Source organism: Monodelphis domestica, chromosome 1 (genome assembly GCF_027887165.1).
Source record: "Monodelphis domestica isolate mMonDom1 chromosome 1, mMonDom1.pri, whole genome shotgun sequence".
Lineage (NCBI taxonomy): Eukaryota > Metazoa > Chordata > Mammalia > Didelphimorphia > Didelphidae > Monodelphis > Monodelphis domestica.
In genome coordinates, this window is record NC_077227.1 from 168,967,959 (window position 1) to 168,978,297 (window position 10,339).

At 34.3% G+C, this 10,339-nt stretch overlaps 1 protein-coding gene across 7 annotated transcripts in view; it reads right to left on the bottom strand.

Moving 5' to 3' along the window:
- TCF12 (transcription factor 12) overlaps positions 1–10,339 on the bottom strand; it is a 411,875-nt gene that overhangs the window by 229,123 nt on the left and 172,413 nt on the right. The gene's annotated exons all lie outside the window — the stretch shown is intronic.

Genomic DNA, 10,339 nt, shown 5'->3' on the forward strand with positions numbered 1-10,339 from the left:
TCATTCTCCACAATTTGTTTGGCCACTCTAACTGATGCCTGTCTTGCCTTACATTCTAGTTATTTCTTTAATTTTCTCCTTTTTTATTTTCTCCTTTTTAATCCTCCCTTTCAGGAAGTTTTTCTTGTACCTATTCTCTTACAGGTATTATCCTTCATCTCAAATGTTAATTGAATTTGATGTATTTATAAACCAAATTCATGTGTGTAAACATTAAAAAGTTACTAAATAGTGCACATGTCTTTGACCCAGCTCTACCACCACAGAGCTTAAGCCCCAAAGAGAGCAAGGAAGGAGAAAAAGATCCAATGTGCATAAAAACATTTATAATTATTCTTTTTGTGGTGGCAGAAAACAAGAAACTAAGGGGATGCCCAACAAAAAAGGGAGGGCTAAGTTATGGTCCATGAATGCAGTGGAATATTATTGTGCTATAAGAAATAAGGAGACAGATGTTTCCAAAATGACATGGAAAGGCTTGTATGAACTTATATGGAATGAAATAAAGTAGAACCAGAAGACAAATTTATACTCTAACATCAATTTTATAGAAAAGAACAATAGAATGAAATGAGCATAAATAGAACTATTTATACAAAATTAACAACAGTACAAAATTTTTTAAAGCTTTAATAAGAACAATAATAAGATCATTCATGATTCTACAATTGATGAAGCATGCTATCAATGACCAAGGGGTAATAGATATAATTTAGAATAGTATGTATTTTCACATTGTCACTGAAAGAATTTATTTTACTTAATTATATTTCTTACCAAAAAAATTTATTTTCCTTTTTCTTTCCAAAGGGGTAGATGGCAGGAGGGAGTGTTAATAGCTTTTGTTGTCTAAAAAAATAGAGAAGGAATGGGTGCTATATCTGAAATGTTGCATGAAATTTCAGACAACATCACTACACTAGTTCTACATAAGAATTTGTCGCAAGAGATTTCTCTTATCGATTGGGAGTAATCTGTAAATGTTTGCAAAAAAAATACATAAATAGAACTTTAAAGAAGACAAAAAGGAGTTTCTTCTGGTGCCCAATTCTCTCCATGTTTATATAATTTTCTCATGCACCTCAGTTATGAGAACTAGCAAGTTCTTCCTTCTTTATAAACTAATTATTCACTTTATCCTATTCTCCCATCTCTCTAAACTTTTAAAAATGTTTGGAGACACAACCAATTTACCCCTAAGTACTTCTGTCTTTCTTATCTAACTCCCTCAGTATCCTTTAAAGAAACTAAGCTTATGACAGGGAATTTGTTTCCTCTCTTCCTCACATTAACATATCACAACATTATGCAGTTCCTTTTAATTGCTTAAATAAATTTAACTTTCTAGGTTTCTTTAGATTTTTGTGTTTCTATTTCAAGAGTTCCTACTTAGCTCTGATCTTTTTTTTCCATCAAAAAGGCTTGAAAGTCTTCCACTACATTTAAAGTCTACTCTTTCCCCCCAGTAAAATTAGACTGAATTTTGCAGATAAATTATTCTTAGTTGTAAACCTATATCTTTTGCCTTTTGGAATATTGTATTCCAAGATCTCTCACTTTGAGTAGAAGCAGCCATGCCTTATGTTATTCTGACTGTGGGAGATGACTGTGCAAAAAAAAAAAACCTTTAAAAATGAGACTTTAAATCACATGTCAGCAAATAGGTTCCCAGTCCTATATATCCACCCATATGGAAGCTTTAGGGAGAGTAGAAAGTGAGAGTCACTCTGGCCTGGCATTGTTTAGTCAAAGTGTCCTTTCCAGGACTGTAATTCTTTTTAATTTCATTTCCTGAAATAGGCTGTTAGTGGTGAAGAAGAAATAAGAAAGAGGAAAGAAAAAAAAAGAGGGGAGAGGTATATAAAGGTGGCCTGATACAAGTATCATACCAGTCACAAATGGTCTTACATGTGGTGCAGAAATGGTATTCAAGATATCCAGGTATCAGAGACAGGTGCTTCCTTTTCCACAAAGTTTTCCCCAACTCATCCATGTGAAGTGATCATATTACCCTTCACAATGTCTCTGATTACTTTGTCTAGTCTTCCCCTTTGACATTAATATATTTTACTTTGTTGTTGATCTGTCATTTCAATTATGTTTGACTTTTCCTTACTTCTTTGGGATTTTCTTGGCAAAGATACTGGAATGGTCGGCAATTTTCTTATTTAGCTCATTTTATAGAGGAACAAAATGTGGTAAACAGGTTTAAGTGATTTGCTCAGGGTCACAAACTAGTGTCTTAAGCCAAAGTTGAACTCAGCTCTTCCTGATTCAAGGCTTGGACCTCTATCCACTGTGCCACATAGCTGCTCCTACACATACCCTATCTCTACCAATCCCCTGTGCTTTGAGAGAGTAAGCTCCATAAGGATTATGTCTAGATCCCCTTTGATCTTGTATTTCTTTAGCCCAGTGCTATGAAGCATAGATAATAAATATTGGGCATCCCAAAAATATTGATGCAATTTTAGGCCATTTAAACCTTAATTGCTTAAAATTGCATCGAGACTTTTAGAGGAACCTATATTTGTTTTAAAAATGCCAAGCTGAATGGAAAAGAAAATCAGAGCAAGAATCAATCCAACCAACCTACTGTCTAAGCTTTTAATGCCTAGGTCACAAAGAAGTACTAGGTTCATATGATCACAGACTTAGATGGACAAGGAAAGTCAGAAGCCATGTAGTGCAACCTCCTAATTTTACAAATACAGGAAACAAAGACCCTTAAAATTAAATGATTTGCCAAAGGTTGCACAAGCAATAAACATCAGAGGCAGGGTTTGAACCTAGGTTCTTTTACTCCAGAGATAATATTCTTTTCAATGACTGATGTGACCTATTATGGAAGGGAAAAAAAGGATACTAATTTTCTGTGCAAATCATATCTCTTTTTTCTAGATAGGAACACAGTTTCTCTTATAAAGATTTCTTATCTGAAATAACTGGCACCTTATTTGAGAAACAGAAAGAGTAGCAGGACATAGGAGAGGCTGAAAAAATTCTAGAGCTCTAGAACTGAAACTATAGAGGTTTGATATATAAACTGAAATGTCTAGTGATGATAAAGGGAAAATCATTTGTCCTTGTGAATGGAGTTGTGAAAACTAAACATAGACCACTAAGTAGAAGATTCTAGGAAAAAGTAAGACAGTTGAATTATGGGTTTTCTGTTGTTTGGGGTTTTGCAAGAAATCTCAGGGCTGTTCTTCGCATTTGCAGGGTGCCACAAAAAAATCTTTTAGACATTTTTTTCCTTTCACAAATAAATGTAATCACTATACCATTATAGATTTGCCCTGCTTCATAAAACTAAGTTCCTGAAAATGTGTGTAAATGAAACTTTTATTAACTTATATCAAAAACAAAAACTTAAGTCATTCAAAGGGCAATGAAAAGATAAATAGTGGGTATAAATAGGCTTCAGCATACAACTAAAAAATGACATACAAAGGAAAAATAGTATCAATAACATCATGAAGACCTTAGAAAACAAAAAAAAAAGGGACAGAACAAATCACTTCATAAGGGAAGAACGAAGTTCAAATGATGTACTAGAAATCATGAATTATTAAAAGGGTTTGAATTTGGCTTTCAGTTTGCCAGGTGGATCTGTAATAGAAGATTTATGGAGGATCATGGGGCAAAACTCTACAATACAGGATGAGAATGTATAGACATGCCTTTGCCATCTGCAGAAATTCAAACAGTATCCACATCAATGAGATCACAAGCATTTTCTCATTACCATATATTATTTTTAAAATATACAAATACTCAAAATGTAAGCAGCAAACTTTTGTTTTCTTGAGTACATCTAAATTCAAGCAACACCAAGTAAATTTTTCTAAAATTATTGTTTTCTTCTAGAGCAGTAAGTATAAGAACAATAGCAACAATCTTCTATTATGAAAGGGAGATTCCACAGAAGATTTACCTTTAAGTTTCCTTCTCTTATGCTTTGTTCAGTTTTTTTAGTTGTGTCTAACTCTTTGGAACTCCATTTGGATTTTCTTGGCAAAGATACTGGAGCAGTTTGCCATTTCCTTCTCCAGCTCATTTTTAAAATGAGGAGATTGAGGCAGACAGGATTGAAGCATTTACCCAAGGTCACAGAGCTATTAAATACCTGAGGCTGGATATGAACTCAGGTCTTCCTAACTTGAAGTTGGGCACTCCATTCACTATGCCAACTAGTAGCCCCTTCTCTCTTATTCCCTTAAGTTGCCAAGTCATTTTTCAGTTGTATTCTACTCTTTATGATCTCATTTTGGGTTTTCTTGGCAAAGATACTAGAATGATTTGCCTTTTCCTTCTCCAAATCATATTACAGGTAAAGAACTGAGCAAACAAAGTTAAGTGACTTTTCTTAGTAGATGGCTTTTTCTATAGAACTCTACCAGCCATCATAAAGTTTTGTATTTTTGAAGGCAGGATGAAAGAATGAGAGGTCATATAGCATACTGGGTGAGTTCTCCTTAGTCAGAAAGTGTTTGGTTCAATTCCTATCTCGAATATATGTCTGCGTGACCCTGAGAAAATCACTTGACATTTTAGTGCTTCAAACAAATCTCTCAGACTAGCAGAGCAGCTGCTAATATGCACTGACAGAGGGAGTTCTTCACTGGAAACTTCCTAAATCAATGAAATCACAGATTTATTCCACCTCAAAAAGATGATCCAAGATACCATTATTTCTTGAAACATTACCAAAAAGAAATCAATGCATTAGCAGCTTATGTTTCTTTTTTTTAAATAAAAATTTATTGATATCTTTAATTTCTACATCACCTCTACTTCCTAATGCATATCATTTTCCTTCCCAAAGGGTCATCCCTCATAAACAAAGAATAAAAAAGAGAAGAAAAAGTATTTCAGCTCAACTAACTAACCAGTACATTTAAAAGCCCAATATTTTATGAAGTGTTCCATACCTACCATCCCACCTCTACCTTCTAGGTTTGTAGGAGGTAAGAAGAGCCCATATTATATCTCATCTTCAGCACCAAGTTTGTTCGTTATAATTTCACAACATTTAATTTCTATTTTTAATTGTTTTTTCCATTTACACTATTAAAATCACTGTATATATTCACTTTGCATCAGTTCATAACTTTCCATATATCTCTATATTCATCATTTCTTATAGCACAATAATATTCCATTATATTTGTGTATTAAAACTGATTTATCCATTCCCCCAATCGACAAACATCTACTTTCTCATATTTGTTACTACACAATGAAGCCAATCATGCAGGGGTTCTTAGCATGGAGTGTGTGAACTTTTAAAAACAGATCACTTTGATCTATTTCAACTTAATTTCAATATAATTTATAATCACATAGATTTTGTTTTATGCATTAAAAATAGCTCTAAAAAGGGATCTACAGTCCTTACAAGATGGCCAAAGGAGTCCTGAACACAGAGAAAATCAGAACCCATGCTAATACTTGAAGGTTTACAAAGAGCTTGCCTCCCAGTGACTCTATGAAGTAAGTTCTACAAGTCCTATCTCCATGTTAAATGACTTGTTAATAGTCGTAAAATAAGTATTTGAGCTGGAATTTTAAGCAAGATATGATTTCATGTCCAGGATTGTACTGGGCTCAAAATCAGATCCTGAACTCTTTTTATTACACCAACCTGACTTAAGATATATCATAACTTTTCCCTAGAGATCTTACTTTTCTACACATTTCATAGTCTCATTTTTTGTCTCAGGGGAAATGTATAAATTATACAATGCAAACGACCCAGGTAACTCAATCTTTCTGTTCTCCATCCAAATGCAAGGGCCAGTATCCTTGCTAGATCTTGCTAGAAACAAACCAAAAAAAAAAAAAAAACCCAGAATTACTATAGATAGGTACCACTCTCCATCTGGCCCTGACAGCAGGACAACCAGCAGTTTCCTGAGTGTATTTCATACACAAGCATGACTGCTGCTGTACTCAATGATAGTTTTAAAGATCATACATCAGACACAATGTAGCTTTTGGGTTACTAGTTTACACAAAGAATACAGAGTTCAATTTATTTCATCTAGATATTTGGGGATGTATTTTCTGATTTCTTCAGGTAACCCTGTTCTTCTGTTTATGGCTTGCTAAAAGCCAGAAACCACCATTTAGATCATGGTTTTTAATCCTAGGATCTAAGAAAGAAACACACATAGACACATGCGCGCGTGTGTTAGGTGTTCATGGACTTATTTCAGGGGATCTCTAAACTTAGGAGGGGAAAAAATCACATTTATTTTCACTAATATCGAACCAAAATTGAGCATTTCTTTCAATTATTGAAAACTCTGAAGGGGTCCATTACTATTTCTTTTTGAAGAGTGATCTAAAGACTATTCTAATACAAATGTTAAAATTTACAATTTGGCATACAAATGATGTTGCCCCTTTGCTCTTAATCGGTGTGCCATTGACAGAAATCTTAAGAACAGGTAGAAGACTTAAGAGTAGTGTTGCTATCCCTCTAGTTTCCAGTATAAAATAAATTTTGTGAACCTGTCAGATTGATAAAATTATCTTTCTATGCTGTTGCAGGCACTTAATGACCAGCTAGATGGGCACTGATGATACATTTTATATGATTATAACAAATAAAGTAAACTTTCTAAACACATATGAAAAACATATTTTATACATAAATCTAACCTAAGCCCCCTCTCAAAATCAGGGTACATGACAGAAGACTTTTGAAAGTTTCAATTGTTCAGTAAGAGCAGTGTGATAAAGCAAACCAAAAAAGGGCTTTTATCAGACTATTTCATGTCTACACACAAATTAAAAGGACAAAATAATAAGGTCAATGGAACAGCATAATATATGAGGTTTTATGCTCCTGCCCAATCCTCTTTCTTTCCTCAACTCAATCTTTTTATTCAAGTAAAACAAGGTTAATATTTAGATTAAATAAGAGTGGAGAAAGAATTACAAATTGATAACCCACAGTCTGAGATAGTGTAAAAGGGGGAAATGTCCCACTTGCTTTGTCTTGTGCAAGGGGTAGGAGAGGTGTGTAGCATTTAAATATTATATCTATGTATGGCTTAATAATTTTAACATAATAGAGTGGTGGAACAACCTTCTTTTCTCATTCCCTTAAACTACATTTTGGGGATAGGGAAAAAAGCATGAAGCCAGGGACAATATTGCCTGTTTCCCTGCACCTTAGAGATGACACACTGGACCATTATGTCAAAAGCAAAATAAAACTCATATCATCACTGCATTTAAGTTTTAAAGATTCAAGCTGGGTGTTTGACTTTTGACTATCTGTATATTTGGCTCTCTGAGACTTGTACCATACATGCTCCAGAAAGGATTGAGAATATATTATTTCTGAAAGAATCCTAGTCTCTCTAAAAAGTTTTTAACTATCAAGAATGAATAAATTTGCCATTAACCACTCTGCATTCCCAGTCTGTCACTATGCCTTTTAAAATGTGTTGCCCAGGGGGCAGCTGGGTAGCTCAGTGGATTGAGAGCCAGGCCTAGAGATGGGAGGTCCTAGGTTCAAATCTGGCCTCAGACACTTCCCAGCTGTGTGATCCTGGGCAAGTCACTTGACCCCCATTGCTTAGCCCTTACCACTCTTCTGCCTTGGAGCCAATACACAGTATTGACTCCAAGATGGAAGGTAAGGGCTTAAAAAAATAAAATAAAATAAAATAATAAAATAAAATAAAATAAAATGTGTTGCCCACAATTAGATAAAATATCCCAGTATGGTCTAACTTGGGTAGACAATTATTGCCTGCATTCCAAATGTTAGATTTCCCAACAATTGTTCAACACACAAAGGCAGAAGGAAGGTCATTGAAAAGTTTGTTCATTTATACAGAATATAAATGAAAAAGATGACCTTATTCTAATCTTTTGCCAAAAAGGGATACAAATTATTAGTACTACAAAAATATAATATTCTCAATCAACTAAGATCTCTTCTAAGTCTAAATATGTTATGCTATAACTTGTTCATATATAGTCTTTTCAATAAGCCTTGACAACTTCAATATTCATGTTACAATTACTTAACTTTTAAAACTTTAATGACTTTCATTTCTACTCTACTTCTGCTGTTGTTCAGTTGTTTCAGTAATATCTGGCTCTTTTGTGATCCCATTTGGAGTTTTCTTGGCAAAGAGACTGGAGTGGTTTGTCATTTTCTTCCCAAATTCATTTTGCAGATGAGGAAACTGAGACAAACAGGGTTAAATGTCTTGCCCAGAATCACATAGGTTTAGTAAGCAAGGCCAGATTTGAACTCAGAAAGATGAGTCTCCTTGACTTCAAGTCTGGGTAAATGAACCATTCTACATTACCCACACATAGTCACAATTCTAACCTTACCATCCATTTAAAACTTCTCTTGCCTATACAATCTTTATGTCTAAAACTTTAATCAAGGACCAAAATCATCTCTATTTCCATTTCTTCCACTTCCTTGTCCCTAAATCTGTTTTTTATCTAAGACTACATCATTTTCTACTTCTGTCAAGTTTTACAACCATCCTTCCATGTCATCAAATTTTTAACTTTGTAATTATCTTTGCCTCCTTAATTTCTTGTAACCTGTAAATACAATCTGTTTCCAAATCTTGTGGATTTAATCATCTCTACATCTCTTTCATTCTTTACCTTTTAATTACAAACAATCACCATTCTAAATCAGGCCCCATTACGTCTTTCTTGGACTACTGAAAAAATCATGTAATATGTCCCCCTGTCCCAAGTCTTTACCTCCTACTGAAGCCCAGTATAGGGTTCTTTGCCTGAGAAATAAATAAAAATGTGTCCTCCATGTCGACACATTATGGTGGCATACTTTTATGTTTGGAGGCCAGTCTCAAAGTAATCTCTGTGACTCTATGAAGGCTATTTTACATATTTAAAATGTAGTTCCTCTTCACTATCCCTCCAGGAATCCCTTATTATCTTTAAAGCTTGATTCATATGTCACTTTCTACACAAACCTTTTAGGGATCCCTGTAGATGATTGTAACTTCCCCCCAAATTATTATGGATTTGTATTTTATATATTTTGTATATACATAAAAATAAACCCCTTGCCGTCAGAATTGATATTAAGTATTGGTTTCAAGGCAGAAAAGTAAAAAGGGCTAGGCAAATAGTAAGTGACTCACCTGTGGTCACAAGGCAAGTGTCTGAGGCCATATCTGAACCCAAAATTTCCTGATTACATGCCTGGCACTCTATCTACTGTGAATCCAGCTGCCCCTATATATATTTCTAAGTACATGTTCTCATCTATAAAATGAACTGGAGAAGGAAATAACTTGCCATTCACAAATCTTTGTCAAATAAAACCTCAAATCAGAACAAAAAGAATTTGATACAACTGAAACAATTAAACAATGAAAATATGTGATCTTTTCTGATAGAATGTAATCCCCTTTGAGAGCAGTGGGTTTCATTTTTGTCTCTGTAATTCTAGAACCTAAAATAGTGCTTGATTTAGTAGTCATATAATACATGTTTCATTGTCTTGAGCTTTCACTCCTTATGCCTACAACATGCTTACCCAGCATCCCATTTGCATGCGTACGTTGCGTGAACACTGCATGAAGGGATGGAGGAAAAAGATTTTGGCCTGGCACTACCCTCTCTCTCAGTGTCCCAGAACACAGCTGGGTAAAATGAACTGGATTGGACGAGCCTTGGGGAGTAAATTCTATCTACACGACCATTTCAAAAGATTCTTAGCAATTCAGCTTCCTAAGAAACTTTACACTCATTACTGCATTGTCAGACTAGTCCTGGTTAGTATCCATGGTTATTATATGTCCTTGAAACATGAAAACTTCTGAAATTAAGACTTTTGCTAATTTGGATGGATAATCTTTTAATTGGTCTAAAAAGGATTGACAAACCACTGGTGGAGGGTCACATTGGCCCACACTCAACTTTTGTAAGGCAGTTGGCAGTTAAGAATAGTTTTTACATTTTAAAACTACAATAAAACTTCATTCTTAAATGTAGAAACCATTCTTAGCTTCCATACAAAAAAAAAATTGTCAGGTCAGGTCCCAGGGCTGTATTCTGCCAACATTTGTTCTAAATTAATGAATTTTACTATACTGAATAAAGCATATTAATCTACACATTGAAGAATAAGGTCCTTTAAAATTCTATAGCTATGAAACTAAAATTTTGCCAGGTCATAACAACTCACAGTAAGGTTTATAAAATACCTTTCTCACAATGAACTGGTGTATTAGTAAACATATCCATTTTACAGATACACAAACTGAGGCTCTAAAAGTTTAAGAGATTAGACCATGAGTCACTGTGGCAGGATTAG